General features: G+C 40.2%; 1 protein-coding gene and 1 long non-coding RNA gene across 7 annotated transcripts in view; one reads left to right on the top strand and one right to left on the bottom strand.

Moving 5' to 3' along the window:
• SYBU (syntabulin) overlaps nt 1-2,220 on the bottom strand; it is a 113,980-nt gene extending 111,760 nt beyond the window's left edge. Inside the window, exon 1 of one of the 2 annotated variants that reach the window (XM_086695249.1) lies at nt 2,198-2,220. The gene's annotated coding sequence lies outside the window, so the exon portion shown is untranslated. Of the gene's footprint in view, nt 1-1,583; nt 1,687-2,197 lie in introns of those variants that run through there. The other variant, XM_025922649.2, reaches the window with a different exon arrangement.
• LOC147571891 (uncharacterized) overlaps nt 1,816-15,726 on the top strand; it is a 207,165-nt gene continuing 193,254 nt past the window's right edge. Inside the window, exons 1-2 of one of the 5 annotated variants that reach the window (XR_015246668.1) lie at nt 1,816-2,489; nt 10,008-10,094. This is a non-coding gene — a long non-coding RNA (uncharacterized LOC147571891). The remainder of the gene's footprint in view (nt 2,490-10,007; nt 10,095-15,726) is intronic. The other 4 variants (XR_015246664.1, XR_015246666.1, XR_015246665.1 and 1 more) reach the window with 4 other exon arrangements.

The raw sequence follows: 15,726 nt of genomic DNA, 5'->3' as shown, positions 1-15,726 counted from the left end.
AAAAAAACCATCATCACAATCAAGATACACAGCTATTCCATCATCACAAAGATCTCCTTCATGATACCTCTTTATAATCACAGACCTCTATACTGCATCTCTAAGACCTGCCAGGCACTCATCTATAAAATCACTCATTTATGCTTATCTCTTACATATATTTACTAAAATATGAGAAAACCACAGGACTGGGTATTGGGAAGTAGCTAGTTCTAAGTTTGCCACTGGCTAAGTCATGCTCTTGGACAATTCACTTACTCTCTATAGCCTCAATAGCTCATTTATAAAATGAAGGTTCGGACTCTTTTTCTTTGGGGTGGAGGAGGGCATCAGCATTTAAGAACTCGTGATTATTTCTCTTATTTATGATAGATATCACTTTAAAGATTATTAAATGCAAACCAAGTTAAGAAAATGTGATTTAAAGATGTAAAGCTCAAAAAGAATTAAATGTATTTCAATGTATTCTGCATTAAAATAGTGTCATTGTCAAACAACTTCAGTAACCAAAAGTTGCATTATGATAATATATTGCTGCTCTAAAATCTGAAGCAAATAAAAACATGATGTGACTTATACTCATCTCTCAAGGGACAAGGGGCTACTGTTCCTCCAAATGTACAGGTGGAGAAAACTTGCCACTGGGATTACCAGACTCCCTTTGCTCCCAAGGTCACCCTTTGGGGAAGAAGCAGCAAAGATGCCTAAAATGTGCCTGGCCAAGTATCTGAGCTGGCAATGCTGCAGCAGAAAACTTAAGTAGAAGATTCTGGACTTTGGGGTTCAAATTTGGCCCTTTTCTGAGATGGGAGATTCAGACAGAGCTGCTCTTTGCTTCTGCAACCAGGGTCTGGGGCCAGGGGTTCAAGGACCTGTAAGGAACCTAGCAGTGGAATTTTCTGCTTTCCTTGAGGTCACTCCTTGCTCCACACTAGAGAACATAAAAACAACAGAAGAGCAGTTTTTCCCAACTGACTCATTCCATATAAAGCTTTAAGAATCTCTTCTCATGCACCATTTTAAGCTTACTGATGTCTTCCTCTCTACAATTTACTCATCTTAAATTCAAGCCTGCTGATTTGAGCTCATCAGCTGTGCCCTTCAACAACATATTGATGAATATTCGGTCCTCACTCTTCACCTCAAATAGTCTGTATGAAAAATCCCCAAGGAAGCAGAAACTTGAAAGTGTCGTCTGGGGACTATGGGCCATCCATGTCTTTGGAGAGATCTACCAAGGCTTTCTTTTGGGGTAGCACCAATTCGTTACTGAAGGAACCTTCCTTATCAAAAGGCACCATTTCCAAGCTCCACTCTCGAGGACAATGAGTAAAGGGGCATCCAAAACCTATGGCCTGGCCAACCTTGCCTGCTGTCCCAACCACCTCAATTACCAAACTGGGCCACTGTGGTCTCTATCCGCGTGCTGCGAGTCCCCGTTTTCCACGACCTCTCCCGAGCACCCTGACGCCCCACCTCATCCCATTGCGGATCCGGGGTGTCCTCCGCTCTCATTTGACCCAAGAGGCCCTCTCGTGCCAGCGGGCACTGGCAACGGAGCCCGCACAGACGCCCAATCTTACCCTTTCTCTCCCAGAAGGGCCCCATCGCGCCGTCCAGGAGGAGGCATCCACGCGCGCCCGGGAGGCCGGGGCCCGGCTGGGCCGGGGTCGGGCGCGCACAGGACCCGGCGGCGCCGCCGGTGCGCGCTCAGGCTCCGGGAGCCCGGCCCGGCCCGCTCCGCCCGCGCCAGCCCGGGCGGGACACGTGGTGCCTCGGCCGCCCGCGCTCTGGGCGCCCGCGGCCTCTGGGCCTCGTCAGCCTGCTCGGCCGCAGCAGGGGCTGCGGACGCTGCGGGGAGAAAGGCGGGGACCGAAAGGGCGGGCTCCGGGAGGTGGGGCGCCGCGACGTGGGCGCCGTGAGGGCCGCACGCGGGGGGCACCAGGGGCCTGCTTCCGGGGCTCGCGACCCGCGGGCTCCGTCCGGGTCTCCTGACAGCAGCGGGTTGCGCCGCAGGCTTTTTCCCGGGGCCACTCGGGGCGGGGCGGCGCACTGCAGAGGCTCCGGGTCGCCGCCCGTTGAGGGAAACGGTGGGGGGCCGGAGCGTCTGCTTGCACAACCCCCTTCTCGGGCCCGCCGGGGATCCCGGAGCGGCTGCGGGTCTGGGGCCGGCGTCCGCCTCGCGGTCTTCACTCACCGCTGAAAACGAATACCCTGTCCGCGCGTGGAGATGCAAAGCACTGAAAACCGCAGCGGGGACCCGAGTTGCCCTTTAGGACAGACTGTCGCTCCCTGGGAAGATTCCTCTCGCGACCACAGCCTGTTGTCTGGGGACAGCTAAGGAGAACACTGCCCAAAACTGGACCTGAAGCCACAAGCTCTTTCCAACTTCACCAGTGACCTTGGACGCCTCTGCTAAACAAGGTGTCTCTGTTGAATTTCCTGATTCTGGGGATTAACGTGGCTATTCACTTTCTAACTCTACGGAGGTAATAGCGATTGGGTTAAAATAAAATAAAGCACTCCAGACTTCTTTATAGCAAGTGCAATATAGCTATAATTTGTATTGACTTTAGGTTAAGATTCTTTCCTCAGAATTGCCAGAGCCCCAGGTAGCCCCATCTAGGACTTTCAGCTTTACTAAAGAGCCTCATGATGAGACTGATTGCATCATTTTGTCTTACCTTAGTTGAGGGTCAAAGGGCAGCCACCACAGTCTGGCTAAGGGCTCTTCCTGGTGAGTTTCTTGTTGTGTTATTTGTTCACTCTTAGATCAGTCTTCATTTTTACCCCTAAACAGAGCTTTCTGTACAGAAGAATCCTTACCCTGACTGTTTTCTCCTTACCCTGGCTCTCCTTCTCAACCATATTCACTAGAGTTTAGCACACATAGTCAGCTTGAAGTGTAACAGACTTCTATTTATGTGTGAGAGAACTCAATACAGTTGAAACCATCAGTCTCACGTTACTTGGCAAATGTTAAATGCATGAAACATCTTATTCTGTTGTCCCAGCTTATTTTCCTTCGGTATTGCTTCTACTACTGTCTGATCATAAGGCTCATGAGGCTCATAAGATTTCTTGTCTCTTATATTTCCTAAGTCTTGGAAAGCCCCTCCTTCATGAAAAAAGAACGTTCATGACACAATGGAACCCCATCACAAAAGAAATCTTCTTTTGCCAAATCTTGACTTTACTAGATCATAGTATGTACCCTTTTCACCTCCATTCAAGGTCCTAGTGGTTTACGCCTCCTTTGACCTTCAACAGAGATAAATCTGCCCCTGTGGCTTCTTGTCAAAACTGCTGTCTGCACCAGCATCTCCTTCACCTGCTTGGCATATGGTCTTTTGGGACAGCGTCCCAGGAATTTGTTTTTTTCTCTTCCTTCTCATAATCCAGGCTTCCAGGCCCTCTGCATCAGACATTCCTGTATAATTTCCATTGAATCCCTTTTAGTTCTTTATAAGATTGTTGTAAAGGTAAAAAGGAAAGTACCTGGAAAGTGCCTGGAAATATAGGACTATTGGGTTAAAGATAACCAGTCTCATGCCCTTGCAGGTTTACAGCTTCCTTTAGAACAGGGATTCCCACCCATTTGGAAGGAAATATTACTACATTTTTATTCTGAAGCCTTCTGAGCACAGGGAATGTGTGTGTGTGCACATGGATGTGAGGGAAAAATGGGATGATAGGAAGGTAGAGACAAAGAGTGGTAAAGTAGGGATGAGAGAAGGGTGGATATGGTACTGATGTGAAGTTTCTGAGCGGGAAGTGTCATGGGCTAGAAGGTGGCAAGAGAAGAGAGGAAAATCCTATTGGGAATGGTTTTCATTGGAATGGGTCCCCCAGTACTGCCTCCAGTGGAACAAAATGTGATGCTCGTCCATAGGAGCTTAGTTTCTTACTCACTGTCAATATACATGTTCCATAATGCATCTTCTATGAGATGACCTTCTGAAATTAAGAACACAAGAAATATGTAGACGGTTATCAAAGCACAAACTACTGAACTCAATCTTTCCCAGACATTTTGCAAGAATCCAGTGTAATTATAGAAACTATGTAGAATTCATTTTAGAAGGAAGGTTTAAACAGGGAGGTTTATAGAATCTTGGAGCTTAAAGAGGACTTTAAAAGATTATCTAATCATGCCTTTGAGATGTTGCATCAATCACGCTTCTTGGTTCCTGAGTTCTCTGTTTCTTCTGTCTGGCACCCAAGTCCTTCTTAAAACCCATATGTTTGCAAGCCAGGACATTCCTCATGACTACTAAAATGAAAAAAATCCTCTCCCTTATCTAGTTGTTTCTTCTGAGAGTCTGGATTTGAATTAGACTAGAGAAAATTGTCTTTTTATTTCTTCAGACCTGAGGATATTAAATAACCAGCTTACAGGTGGGAGGATTCAACTGGTGTCCAGAAACCACATGGTCCAATAACAAACTCCAATCCACTTATTTACAGGAAAATAAATTCAGTTAAAATATTTACAAAGAAATGCCAGCTTTCCTTTTCTGGGACTAAAGTGTAATTTTCTTGTGCTAAGAATATTTGAAGTTTTTCACTGCTTTTATCAAAATATGTTGAGCTAGTAGTACCTGTCTATAATTAATTTAGTCATTCTGCAACATTTAACGAATACCAAATTCTAAACCTATCTTGGTTTTCTTTTTCCTCTTTCCATTTCCTTAAGGCTTGTTTGTTAAAGTGTGATTAGATTCACATGTTACTCCTCCAAGTTACCAGGATGAGAAGGAGTTCTCATTCTCTGACTTTGTACTGTATATCTGGCACCAATTTACATCATTTAATTTAATTTTACACTTTTCTTAAGTTAATCTTAGTACACTTTACTGATGGAGGAACAGAGGCCCATGACTTGTTTACAGTCACAAAGGTGGTAAATGGTGGAGTGGGGATTTGAACCCAAGTATTTTTTATTATTCTGTATTCCTATTTACTGCAGGGGCTTTCTGGAGGCAAAGCCTTTACTCAAAGGAATAAGTCAAATGGGAAAAATAGTAGATGCAGGATGGACAGGAAGTAGATTTGGTCATCTTCTGTCCACTCAACTAAATCATGCTAGTAATGTTCTTTTTTTCCTATAGAAAGGGCTGGCTGGAGTCTAATCAAAGGCCTTGGAAGACTTGAAAACTATGTTCCACTCTCATAAACCACAATTATGATGATTAATATTTCTTAAAAAATATTTCACAGAAAGATTATTTTTTATAATTCCTAGGTCTATAGCATAACTATAAAAATATTTAAAGTATTAGCCAAGATAACAACTTTTATTTATCAACAAATTGATTTAGTGAAATAAGATGCATGGGGCATTTGAGCAACTCATATACCCGCTCTGAACTTGTAGTTATTCATCTATAAAACAGAAATAATAAATGTAAGTTTCCAAGAGTTTGAGGTGTCAAAGGAAATAATGGAAATGAAAGTGCTTTGAGAACTGTAATTACATATACATTATTGTATATGTCAATAAGAAAAAAGCTAATGGAAATCACATAGTGAATTGAGTGGACAAGAAATATTTTATGTCAAATAAGCTTTGATCGCAGAGTCATGAAGTTTCAGCATAAATCGGAAAATCATAGATTAATTTTCCCCATTTATAAATGAAGAAACAAATCCCCCCTCTCCCAATAAATTGTCCACAGTTACAGCACATCCTTAAAAATACTGTTGAAAATTCTAAAATAAGAAAGTGGTATCATAGGAATAGGCATAGTCAGGCAGTAAATATTTATTGAGTACCCACTGTAAATCTGACACTTTTTTAGATGCTGGGAATGCAGTGGTGAACAAAACAGATTGCATTCCTTCCCTGAAATAATTGATAGTCTTTCTAAAGGAGAGAGTCAGATAAAAGATGTGTGAACAAACAAGATTATTGCAGGCAGGCACTGATGAATGTTTAAAAGAAGTTAAAGGTAATAATGCCAAGGCTTTTGGTCTGAATAACTGAATGGATGGGGGTGGAAGGGGCAGGATGTGGTCATGATGGAGATGGGAGACATAATTAGTTCTGTTTTGGTCATATGAAATGTCAGATAATGATGGGGCATCCGCATGGAGCTATGGAATGGAAGTCCAAGCTCAAAGGAGAGGTCCAGGCTGGAGATAAACATTTCAGAGTCTTTATCTCGTAGTTTACCTCCAAGCCATGGATTTCAAAAAAAAAAAGTGACTAATTTGTTTTTATGTAAAGCGTTTTATTGGTCAGGTTGTGGTGTGAGCAAGGTGATTCAAACACGTCTTAGCTTGTCCACTCAAAGTAAAGCCACCCAAAGCTGCTCAGCCATAGGGTAGCAGACCGTCACCATAGCAACAGTGTCCTGTCAAAGGGGGTAGGGAATCTTTTCTCATTTTGAGGCTAGAGTCATGTCTACCATTTTAAAATGAAAGTGTTCATGACCACACGGTTATTCCTTTTATTAAGGCCCAAATGTATGCCTCAATTCCATTTCAGTAACTGTTGTGATGAGAAGAGACTAGAAGCTCCTCTGCAGAAATGGATTTTCATTAGTGCATTATGTGTCCAAATAACCCCAACTTCTGAGCTGAACTTACATGATAATGGCTTGCTATTTCTGTGTTAAGACATATATACAAAACCTTCACTCCATTTAGATTTTCTTATCAAAATTATCTTAGCAGCCTATTTTGCTTATTTTTTAATTTTTATGGGGTGTTAGAAAATTTATCTTTCAATGCTTTCACAATAATTGTTATTTATGACTCTGGTAACAGTTGCTGTGATGTGCCAAAGGAAGTTGTTCTTGGGTAAATTGTCTTTTAGAGGAAGAAATAATGAGGCTAGAGATGATTGAGTTCAAGTATAGTGTTTCTCAAGGTGAAGTCTGTGATTAAAAAAAGGACCTTAAACCCCCAAATATCCAGGTTTCACAATGACTTAATGTTCTACCTTTAGAGAATAATTTCTGTTTATCCAGCTCTGGATTTTCTTTGTAGTTCTGTTTAATTTTTTTTTTTTAAATTTTTTTTTTCCAACGTTTTTTTATTTATTTTTGGGACAGAGAGAGACAGAGCATGAACGGGGGAGGGGCAGAGAGAGAGGGAGACACAGAATCGGAAACAGGCTCCAGGCTCCGAGCCATCAGCCCAGAGCCTGACGCGGGGCTCGAACTCACGGACCGCGAGATCGTGACCTGGCTGAAGTCGGACGCTTAACCGACTGCGCCACCCAGGCGCCCCTGTTTAATTTTTTTAAAGTAAAACTATACATACATATCATAGAAAATTTAAAAAATGAAAAAAGCACCAAGAAGAAAAACATCATTTGTAATTTCCCACTCAAAGATAAATACTAATAATATTTGTGTGCATGTTATTCCCATATAACTTTTTAAATAAAATAGAAGCATACTGAAGGTACTGTCTTGTTGAATAATAACTTTCTCTGGGCACAAAGTAGAAAATTTAGAAAATATCTAAGTGCAAAATCCCAGAAAATGATAATTACTTATTATCCTATTATCTGAGGGAAACATTAGTACAAATATTCCTGTATTTGAAATGAATATATGTATTTTATATGCACACATATGTATGATATATGTATATATATTCTATTAAAGTGGGATTTCCTATTTTGCAATTTAATTTTTCCTCAGAATGTCACACATGATTTTGTCTATAATTATTCTGCTACACAGTTATTTTAACAACTTTATAGTATTATACGGCCACATAATGTAGTTGTCTGCTAAAATATAGATACTCATGAGGTGCCTGGGTGGCTCAGTTAGTTAAATGTCTGACTTAGGCTCAGGTCATGATCTCACAGTTTGTGAGTCTGAGCCCTGCATTGGGATCTGTGCTGACAGCTCAGAGCCTGGAGCCTGCTTCAGATTCTGTGTCTCCCTCTCTCTCTGCTTTTCCCCCCACTCACACTCTGTCTCTCTCTCTCTCTCAAAAATAAATAAACACAATGGGGCGCCTGGGTGGCTCAGTCGGTTAAGCGTCCGACTTCGGCTCAGGTCATGATCTCACGGCTCGTGAGTTCGAGCCTGCGTCGGGCTCTGTGCTGACAGCTCAGAGCCTGGAGCCTGTTTCAGATTCTGTGTCTCCTCTCTCTCTCTGACCCTCCCCCGTTCATGCTCTGTCTCTCTCTGTCTCAAAAGTAAATAAACGTTAACATAAATAAATAAATAAATAAATAAATAAATACTACACAAATTTTAAATATAGATACTCATGCATATTGCCATGATTTCATGCAAGGGAGTAGGTTCATATCAAATTAAAATGAATGTCTTTAACAATTTTATGCAACGTAAATCCGGATGGTAAGGTTATTAAGGTAGTTGGTAAAGGAAAAATAACTAGCAAATGAGCAAGTTTGTAAGATATGGGTATGAAAGGATTAGGGTAGCGCTTCCCCCCAGCTTGTTGATGATGCATATATGGGCATAGGGGTGTGATAAAGGCATTTTATTGCCATTCAGCTATAGTTATAAAGGTTGTTCTAAAGGTATTGAACAACGTTAAAGCACTAGTGTATTTGCACATTATGATTATATACACCAGCATTGGTACAGATACAGGAGCAGATATAGGTATAGAATATCATCACCAGAACATATATGGAATTAATGTTTTCAGTTTACAGAATACTTTAAACTGGCCCTGAACATAGAGGCCTGGATGGAAGAATACCCTATAAGTATTCATTCTTTTGGGTACCAGCAGACCAGGAACCAGTTCCTACATTTTATGCAGCCTATGTGGCTCTTTGAAAGAGTTAATAATGCATTTCATAGTGAAGTGCATGGACCAGTACTTGCATGAGGGATATTTTGGAGCTTATTAAAAATTCAGATTTCTGGAGCTCACTCTAAACCAAATAAATGAAATTCTCACATTTAACACACTTCCCAGGTGATGTGTATGGAATTCAGATTATTAGAATGATTGGGCATTAATTTAGGGAACTAAGATAAAATGCCTGTGAGTTCCTTAGCATTAGGGATTGTTTTTTTCTTATTTGTATTTCTGGCACCTAGCACAGTGCCTGGCCCATGGGAAGTGATAGTTATACACACACACACATTTTTTTGCTTTTAGAGAATGTGTGTGTGCAAGCAGGAGAAGGGGCAGAGAGAGAAAGAGAGAGAATCCCAAGCAGACTCCACACTGTCAGCTCAGAGCCAGCAGTGGAGCTCAATCTCAAGAACTGTGAGATTGTGACCTGAGCCGAAATCAAGAGTTGGATGCTCAACCGTCTGAGCTACCAAGGTGCCCTGATAGTTATATATTTATTACATTGATTATTTGGCTTAATACTTGTAATGTTGTAATAAGTTCTTGTATTGTACTATAACATTTTTCTTCAAAATGTCTTTTTTGTAGTTTGTTTAATTATTTTGAGACAGTGTATGTGCCTGCATGAGCAGGGGAGGGGCAGGGAATGAGGGAGAGAGAGAATCCCAAGCAGGCTCCATGCTGTCAGCACAGAGCCCAACACAGGCTCCATCTCACCCAAGGTGCAATCATGACCTGACCCAAAATTAAGAAGAGTCAGATGCTCAACTGACTGAGCCACCCAGGTACCCCTCTTCAGAACATCTTGTAATAACTTTTCAAACCACTTTCATAATCTCAGTGATTGCACCTTATATACAATAGGAACTTAATGATTGTTGATTACATGAATGAGTAAAATAATGCGTGGTAACACTTTATCACTCTTACCTCAGAGCAGTGTGCCACCCCTAATTACTTGGGATACTGACTTTTGTCCCTGAAGGTTATCACAGCTGAGAGTCAAACCCTCTGTGTTCAGTATCTGCCACAATTTCCACATGACCATGGATGAGCAACTGCTAATCCCTACTGATTTGGGCCTTGTAATCTATAAATAAAGAAAATTGAAGAGATTCAATGAGATAATACACATGGGGATACTTTGAAATAAGTAAAGTGCTTTGCAAATATAAGTTATTATTCTTATTTTCTCCATCAAGGTCATCTTCATCAAGAACTTTCCACCTGCCTCAGGTCTTGGGAGAGCCAATCACTGCCCATTTATATGTGGTAAGCTTGGGACAAGAGTATACTTAAGAAATTTGTGAATGCGAGATCCTTGAGTGTCAGGAGTGGCAAATAAGTTGACCCATGTCCACCATTTCACCTCTGGTATCTACGGCCAATGTCACTAAGGAATTATAGTTCTCTAAAAAAAAGAAAGAAGAATTACAGACCTCTTGTTCTTATGTGCTCAGAAGTTCCCTCCCAAACTTTCTCAACCTAGTGCCACAGGCAACCCCTGTGATTAATTGTCATTGACCCTTCAGTAGAACCTATTTGCCATCTCTAATGTAGGATAAATTTATATATAAGTATGCATGTATTAGATTTGAGTTTTGCATATATTTCTTAAAGATATGAGATTACATTGTATGTATGAAGGATGTGGGAATTGTATATACATATTGTGTGTACATATGTGTAGATAGAGATGTACATATTATTTGTGACATAATATTGAGTCTGATATGAATGTATGTGTATGTGTAAAATCAAGAGAAACCAAGAAGATATTAAGGTCATCTTTTTAGCTAGGCTTTAGCATTAAAAATTCACAATAAAGTCTTCTGAAAGAAGTAAGAACAATATAAAGATTACATAGGTCTCCCTGCTGTCAGCAAGTGTTATAGTCAGCCTCTCAGGCACCAGAACCAGATTTTCTTTTTTATTGCTGGGGAGATCCCAGCTGGAGTCTTATTGGGGAGATCCCAGCTGGAGTCAGAATATGAGCATGAAACATTTGGATAATTTAATTTTACAATGGGATAACTGGAGTTTAGCGTCCTGTAGTGGAAATACCAGTAGTCCTTTGGAATAATGTCCCAGTTAGCTGCTTGCTCAAGTATTTCATGTCCTAAATGAATTCTTCCCTTCAACAAAAATCAGTTCACTTATAAGCACCTACTAGTATGCCAGCCAGTGCTAGATGCTAGATCAAAAACCCTGATCCCCCAAAGTTTAGATTAAATCATTCTATGTGCTCCAATAGCACTTTTAATTTCTGCTCTCAAAAAACCTATCACATTGTGGGATAATTACCTGTATCTCCCACTGAAGTATAGACTCCCGTAAGAAAGGACTGATTCACTATTGTATTTCTATTGGTAAATCAGGGGCTGGCAACCTTTCTCTGTATAGGGTCATCTAATGAACATTTTAGGATTTTCAGACCGTACGTTCTCGTCTGTCTCAATGACTCAATTTGTCAATGTAGTGAGAAAGCAGACATAGTCAATATAAAATTGAATGGATGTGACTCTGTTGCAATAAAACTTTATTCACAAAAGCAGGTGGGTTAAAATTTGTTCTCTGTTGCTTGGCATGTGGTCAGAGCTCAATGGATTTTTAGTGGTAGTAGTAGTAGTAGTGCTATGTTAATTTTGTTGAATTCATAATAAAATTCTAATGAAATACAATGTTCGCTTTCATGGATCTTACATTCTCCTGAAGACTAAACAATTGCAACAGAGTATGAAGAGTCCATGGACCGTGGGTGGTGTCTTATGGAAGCCCAGAGAACAGGCATCCTGTGAAACTAGGGGAGTAGATTAGAAAAGGCTTTCTGGAAGAGATAGATCCAGAATTCTATTTTGAAGAAAACATAGAAGATAGAGAAGACAAAAGGTAGAAAGGCTGTTCTAATCTAAGAGAAGAGCACCAGTACTAATGCAGAGCAGCACAGAAGTCCATGACACATTTGGAGAGCTGCAGGTGGTTCATTCTGGGAATCTTGACTATGGAAGATGGTGTTGCAGTTTGCTTCCTCCACCTGTGCACTAACCTCCTTGTCTATTTTCCTTTGGGACCCATTCCATCCTTTGTTTCTTTGTTCTCTTTCTCTTACTGGTTCTTTCACCTTGGCAGATAAACATGCCCAACTATTTTCTTTATCTAAAACTACTATTTCCGTCTCTACTGTTGCCACTACCACCACCATCACCGCCTGCATCATCACTTAAACCACCACCCCCACTGCCACCAGCATCTTCACCACCACTATCTCTGCCACCTCTAGCATCTTCATCACCTCCAAGACCACGACTGCTACGAGCACCTTCATATCTGTCATCTCTACCGTCACTTCTGCCACCTCCTTCACCAGCTGCGCCACCATCACCGCCATCGCCATATCCACAATGAAACTTTCCTTCAGTCTTCCGTCCCTCTAAGTCAGTCATGACATCTCCCTATTTCACAGACAACCTTCTTGAAAGAGTACTATACACTTGCTTTTTTTTCTCTTTGACATTCTCATTTGCTATTCAGCCAACCACAACCTGGTTTCATTTCTCATCACCCCATTGAAATTATTTGAAATAAAGTCACTACTTGCCATGATCATCATATTGCCATTCTCGGTGGACTCTTTGGCCCTTAACTTAGTTGACCTCTCCGTGGCATTTGATTCTGTTTGAGTTTCGTAATGCTAAAATGTTTAGTTGCCTCCTGATTTTTTATCCTTTTCTTTTCAGTTTTCTCTAAGGGCCACCATCATCTAGTTACCCCTTACATGTGGGCATTTCCTTGGCTGTCCACTGATTTCAAAATCATTAGCCAACTGTGTGTAACCTCTCCTACTTGGTTCCTACATCCAGTGAGTAGGAGCAAGGCAGTTGGCTGCAAGGGAGTGAGAAAACCTGGGCACCGATGTGTTTGGCATAGCTGCTGAGAGAAATGAGAAAAGGAGTTGGCTAAGATGTGCTGGCCAGGGCAGGGAGCCCAGTGGAAGTTGCAGATCTTAAATTTGTAATGTCTTGAAACCACTCAGTGGTATGTTATTTCCACCATGCTAAGAATAGGAAAAAAATTGATTTGATGGATATTCGTCTAGAAAAAGAGATAAAATCCCTAAATAAATTTCCTTACGATCTTCACTGGGACTGTTCCCTAAACTGACATCATATCCTCAAACAACTGAGAGTGTAGGGCTATCAAAAAATAGTAATCTCTAACTATTTTGTAGTTAAATCAACACATCCTTCTTATATGACGTGATAACTCTTTATTCTATCCTTCCTTCATTTTCAGAGATGTTGTAAGGTTTATATTTATTTTTTTTTAAATAATATGGAATAAAGTTAGATCTGTCTATAGCCCTTGATGTAATCTTTGTAGACTTTAAGATGATTTTTTTTTTTTAATACTGAATCCTGGAACAGGCAGAATACATTTTGATGTAAACATTTGGAGCTATCCCCCTGAAAAGGGGCTCCCCTGTATTTTTAGGACTGGTCTAAACCAGTTCATTCTTAACTAGAATCCTTATTGACAATGCATGGATATTTGCAAGTCTGAATTCGTATGTGTTATTTGGTTTTCTATTTCATGTTGCATTTTCTGTTGCAGATCTTTGAATATACTACTTAAAATTGTTAGAAGTCAGAGGGAATTATATTTTGGATAAAATCCAAACATTTTAACATGGCTTTTCATTAGAGGTCCCCAGTCTGTCTTTCCACCTGCAGCTTTTCTAACCTCACAACATATGCTCTAGCCATATTGAATTACTTCTGAATCTTCAAACATGCCTTGCCCTCTCTTACCGTCTCATCCTTGTGCATGCCACCCATTCACAGTAGATTATGTTCCCTCTGACTTATTTCTGTGAACTTTGCAAAGCTTCATATTGGGACATCTTTCCTGACACCCTAATGTTAATTGTATCATAGGACTTCATGAATCATATTGTAATAATTCCATTTTTGTTACTCCTACTAGACAATGAAATCCTTGGAGATCTGTTTTTGTCCCAACATCCAGTACCTAGCACAGGGACTTGACAATTGAAGGCATTCAATAATTGATATTTGGCTAAATGAATGAATGAATGAATGAATGAAGTTACTCTTTGTGTTCCATTTTTCTTTTTAAATCACATTACTGTGACATTTTCAATCATTTGTCACAGCTTCTTGAATATAAAATTATGTTTTAGTAATATTTAATATAAATATTGTTTCTGAGTGGTTTTGTGTCTTTGTAGTTGTTTAGTATTATTCACCAGCGATCTTGTTCTATTCCTGCTCTCCTAGGCTTTACCTCCTCTATTTTCATGCATTTACTTGCTTCTGCCTGCAGGCCTAGACTGACTTGTACTCCAGCAGGAAGTATAGAAGGCTTCCTGCCAGGGACTGAAGGTTGCCTTAAAATCAAACTCTCCTTTTTGCTGGTACCTGGTATCTTTTCTTCTGCTCATCCTGCTTGTAGATTATCTTGTTGCTAACCTGCCTTGGCTTTTGACCATCTGCCCTGCCTTCTAGCTTTGAGAATCTTCAGTTCTTCTATGCTTTCTTGTCTCTTTACTCACCAGCTGTTTGCTCTGACCTTCCATTGCAGGCATTGATTTTTCCTTTTTTTCTTGGTTTCTGATTTTACTATAACATCTGACCTCTGACTTATTTGTGTGTTTGAATTATGGGCTAAGCAGTATGGTTGCTATTTTATCACCTCACTTAGATCCCTTACTTTGAACATACCTAGGTTTTCCCAGTCTTAGATGCATGCATTATTATCTTGAGGTAACAGCTTGGCTCTGTACAAGAATGCTGTTCCTATTTCTTCATGTTGACTTTGGAAATTGAGGCACAGGGGTTTATAAACTCCAAGTCAATTACTGTGCTATTTATGGTCTGTAAACAAAACATATAATCTAATGAATCTGAAAGTGGTGTTTAATCTATGACATACTAAGTAGCCTTAATTGTGCCCGTGCATCAGAATTACTTGTAGAACTTACAGTATGTTCAGGTGCTTGGGCCCTCCCACAGAGGCATTGAATCAGTATCTTGAGGTGGAACCTCAGCATATATATTTTTGAAAGTTTCTTGATTTATTTTAATGAACACCATGGATTGAAATTGAGCAGCACTGCTACACTAATGATTACTCTAGATGTCGTACATTAGCTATGACAATGAGGATCTCAGATGTTAGAGGACTAATAAAAGTCAACGTTATCCATTGCTCACTGTATGCATCTAATTTCCCATGTAATTAATCTTCCAATCAACACTATGTACTAGGTACTATCTACATAGAGGGTTATTAAACTTAAATTTGAGAGATGTTAACTTAGTAGATGAAGGTTACATAGCTAATTGCAGAGTTAGAGATTCTTATACTTAGACATTGTGCTATATGGGATACCAATGGCGCATTGATTGTGTGTCATCATAAACAATATATTGTAACTGTTATTAATCCATCAGTTTACTACTAACTAGAGTTAATATGTTCAAAAAAAATCTGATCATTTTATTACCTTGCTTGAGGATTCCTATAGTCTCCTCATTGCCGACAAGATAAAGTAAATTTTCCTTGCCATGATATAAAGTATCAATCCATTTTCCCACTCCCTCTCCAATTCTATCTTCTCTGTCATTTCCTCTATACATTGGTCATGCTATATTTCCCACCATTTTTGTAACACATCAAACTCTGAAACAATGAAATACCTTTGTAATTGGGATTTGAGACTCCTTTGAAGAGGAAATCAGTTCTTTCCAGATTCTGAAACGACTAAAGGGTCATAGGAGTCAAGGATGGATAGATCAGCTTTATAATGAGTAAATTAGACTAGGAAAAGGCAACCTGGATCCAGTGTCTTGAATTGAGCCTACCCAGCTGGTTATGGATGAAGCAGCTGGATAAGTGCTG

The sequence above is a fragment of the Puma concolor genome, chromosome F2 (assembly GCF_028749965.1).
Source record: "Puma concolor isolate L17-30 chromosome F2, mPumCon1.1.hap2, whole genome shotgun sequence".
Lineage (NCBI taxonomy): Eukaryota > Metazoa > Chordata > Mammalia > Carnivora > Felidae > Puma > Puma concolor.
Note: the sequence above shows the minus strand (reverse complement) of the source record. Positions and strands in the feature narration are given on the sequence as shown.